A 4068-nucleotide genomic window follows, 5' to 3' on the forward strand; every position below is an offset into this window, starting at 1 on the left:
CAGCCTACCTAATGTTAACTACACATTTAAATATGCGGTGGGAATGTTATTAACTTGCGTCAGCTTGAAAAATAACGTTATCAGTATGACTGATCATGGACGTTAGATGACAAACTAAGGTCTTTCTCAAATGTTCACCGATATCCCTGGGAAGTGACTGCCCAGATAGCAAAATTTCACCGGCCCACCTCTGGCCCACTACCTTGCCTCAGGGTTTTGTGAGTGTTGGCCCAGTTCTGGCTGGGCCTCCGGCCCAACAATGGCCCAGTTACTGATAACTGACACAAAGAATTTCCTCTGGCCCAGATGTGGCCCACACACTGCAAAATGACTCTCATTGTTTCTGTTGGCCCAGGTCTGGCCCACACACTGTAAAATGACTCTTATTGGAACTGTTGGCCCAGGTGTGGCCCACACACTGTGAAATGACTGTCATGCATTCTGTTGGCCCAGGTCTGGCCCACACACTATATAACTGAGTGTTGGCTGAGTGTCGGCTGGGCCTCTGGGCCTGTACTGGCCCACGCACTATAAAACTGATCTGACTGAGTGTTGGCTGAGTGTCGGCTGGGCCTCTGGGCCTGTACTGGCCCACGCACTATAAAACTGATCTGACTGAGTGTTGGCTGAGTGTCGGCTGGGCCTCTGGGCCTGTACTGGCCCACACACTATAAAACTGATCTGACTGAGTGTTGGCTGAATGTCGGCTGGGTCCCCGGGCCACATGTGGCCCATTAACTACCAAAAGTACTTGAAAATAAACACAAATCCAGAACTAGTAATTAAAAGCACAAGCTACTTTTATTACCAAGTTTGACAAACACAACCTTGCAAATAAAACAAACATTTAAAAATTATACAAGCTTTTACATACACTTTAGAAATTAAACAAGGTAAAATATACAATCTACTTTTATCTACAACAATCGACATCTTTCATATACAAAAACACAAACAATTAAACATTTTAAAACTGTATAATGATTCAAAGAAATAAATTATTCTAAATTAACATTAAACATTTACAGAAATATTCTATCTCTCTCCCTCACTCTAAAAGAGTAATTCCATTGTCAGTAGTTGTGGGTTGTGAGTTAAGTGTTGTGCTGGTGCTTTAAATTCTGTATTTTTGTACCATGTACCATGACCTACCCAGCTACATACATGCAAACATACTCACTCTCAAAGTATTTTTCAATAACAGCAACCTTTGCCACCTGCCTTCTCTTTCTGTTGCCGCTTCATTGTTGCCTCCACCAGTTTCAGCAGCACTACCAGCCGGGGGTGTCTCCAAACTGCATTTAGGTATAAAAGAATATTATAAGATCATTATGAGGTCTAAAGCAAGATTTCAACATGTCATCTGTCAGAGAAGTTCTGTTTGTCCACTCAAATATACTTACAGATAGCCACCTCAGCTCTCTGTGGGGGTTGATCAAAGAGTTCTTTCCATCCATCCTTCAATTTGAGATGCATGGACAGCATGTCATTTCAAAAGAAAAGAAAAAAATCATTAAACAATTTATCCTTTACTGTCTGACAAAATATTACTAAAGCCCAGTCTTGCCATTCTGCAGCTGTCTTGGTAACACCTCCCTGGTAGTTATTTTGGGCAACATTGACATTGTGTGATTGTTAAATGCTGATATATTACCAATGACAATCACCAAGAGCAAGACATATTTGTCAACACATACAGACCTGAAGCACAAAGGCTTGTGGACTTCCTTCACAAGAGCCTTGTGGGTGCTCCAGTTGGTTGGCCATGTTTTCAACAGCGCATGTTTCCTGCCCACCCCTGTTCTTTGCTGACATAATGGATGAGGCAAACCAAAAGCATCTAAAAATGACACATCACAAAACACAGGCCTAGATGAAAGCTGATTCCTATGATTTGGCTCATCTAAACAAAAACGTATTACTTATTCTATTAAATCAATGTACAACTTACCAAGAGCTCTTCAGGTCTCCTGTTTTTCCAACACAATAAATGGTTCACACATGTATACACGGGTAGCCTTCTTCATCCAAAGGAGTGCAGGCAGGTCTCTGGTCAGTGTGGCCTGGATTCTGAAGTGTACATTTAAAAAAAAGTCACAGTAACGTTAGGTTAATGGAAGTATATGTGTTCAAAATGATTATATGATCATAAACAACCCCTCAGTACAAAATACAGAGCGACCTTAAAATACAGATTTTGATGAGCTTTACATGACCAGGACAGGACCCACCCTGCTACCATCTCTCTCTCTCTCTCTCTCTCACACACACACTTACACACACAGACACTCTCTTAAGGCATACAGTCTCAGTCCTGCCTGCCTAAGTTGGATAGATAACAATGAAATGCCCAATTACCAATCGCTATATTCTAAGTCATGCAATACTGGTTAACTGTTAAGCTATTTCTAAAATGATTAGATCACACTTTTCTTTGAAAACCACATAATTATGCAAGTATAGCTAACGTTACAGCACTGAACGTTTTTGACCACCAACACTGACGTTAACGGTAGCAGCTAATTAGGCCAACAAAGTAGGCTAAGAAATCATAACGTATGTTACCGCTAGCTTCGTCATCGTCAAGGGGGTTAGATTGAAACACCCATTCTTGCTACTTGTTAAACTTTGTCTGCAATAATCAGCCTACGTACATTCATAATGATTTACATGCAATAACAGGTAAAGGTAAAGTTGCATGTTACTTACCACAGGCAGTGTCCAAAACGAGACAGTTTCGCGCCGTCCTGCTGGTTTCAAAATGAACAGTTGCTCGCTCGTGGCTCTTCCACATGTAATGGGCCGACAGTCACTTTACAGAATTGGGCCATGTACGTTTAGCGTCCGGCTGTCGCTAAATTTTTCATTTTTGCCGCCAACAGCCGCGATACTGATCATTGTTCGTTCCTGAAGTATCGGGCCACACACTGTATGAAATCCGTCTGCCGAGATAGATTCGAAAACTGGCAGTAGCCCATCAAACCCCAATCGGGCCAAATAAGACACTCAGTAATCAGCCCAACTACTGCGTGTCAGTGTCGGCCCATTCAAGGGGACAGTGCCTCAGCCGACCTGAAACTCCGCCGACAGTGGCAGCACTCAGCCAGGATCGGGCCGACTGTGTTTACTGTGCTTCAGCCGACTCGGACCTCAGCCGACACTGCCAGCACTCAGCCAGAATCGGGCCGACTATGCTTGCTATCTGGGTGGTTCTTGGCGTAGTGTTTAATGCAGGCATTTCATTTATCAATCATTCACTTATGCGGTCTACAACTATCGACCTACCGATCTATTTTTTACAGTCTATGCTACCGACCTACCATCACACAGAGGTGTCTGTCGTTAACGTTAGAAAAAATGCAACGCTGGCAAACTGGCTAGTAGTTACATTAACATGACGGGTTGATGAGGTCCATGCTTCACATTACGTTAACGTTAACTTGCGTTGCTTTATCACATCATACCGTTGCTTTATCACATCATATACTGTACTGACTGTCTAGTGTTATTAATCCCCATGTACAGTCAATGGTTACTCCATGTTGAGATGGCATGTTAAGATTGAGATATTTGAAAACAGCAACAACTAATAAAACCAAGTATATCATGCATCGACTGTTACGGGAGCTGTGTGCTAATCTTCACTTCAACGACTAACTTAGCCTTGTAGCTGCTAACGTTAGCATGTAATTCGCTGTCCGTATTTCTGTTGTTAGCTCATTAGTATTCACCATACTAAATTGTCACAGTCTATAATCAACATAATAAGCTCTCTTAGACGTATTTAAGAACAACAATAGACAAAAAAAAACTTTTCAGTTGATACGCAACACTTACCAGACAAGAACAAACCGATTGTTGATTGTACTCTTTAGCTAACTCACAGCCGCAAAAAATTCATCCAGCCAGCTAGCCTTCGGCGCCAAGTCGACCTGCGTTGTGGAAAGGAGAAGGGGGCGGGTTTCACTTGACAAGGGGCGTGTTTAACTCGCTGAGTGGCAACTGAGTGGGCGTGCCTGACCGCGACTCCTCTTCACTGCGCATGCTTCAACTTCTGCTGCGCAGCCG

The 4068-nt window shown here is 42.8% G+C and overlaps 1 long non-coding RNA gene across 1 annotated transcript; it reads right to left on the reverse strand.

The window, feature by feature from the left end:
• Positions 1-936: 936 nt before the first annotated feature.
• LOC143131633 (uncharacterized) lies at positions 937-2801 on the reverse strand. Its single transcript, XR_012988153.1, has 4 exons — positions 2710-2801; positions 1702-2070; positions 1404-1458; positions 937-1295 (listed from the first exon to the last, which is right to left on the reverse strand). It is a non-coding gene; the product is annotated as an uncharacterized LOC143131633 (long non-coding RNA).
• Positions 2802-4068: the final 1267 nt, after the last annotated feature.

The sequence above is a fragment of the Alosa pseudoharengus genome, unplaced genomic scaffold (assembly GCF_046254945.1).
Source record: "Alosa pseudoharengus isolate Yale_2024_CS ecotype anadromous, Long Island Sound unplaced genomic scaffold, YU_APseudo_1.1 YU_APseudo_1.1_scf_18, whole genome shotgun sequence".
In the NCBI taxonomy this organism is placed as follows: domain Eukaryota; kingdom Metazoa; phylum Chordata; class Actinopteri; order Clupeiformes; family Clupeidae; genus Alosa; species Alosa pseudoharengus.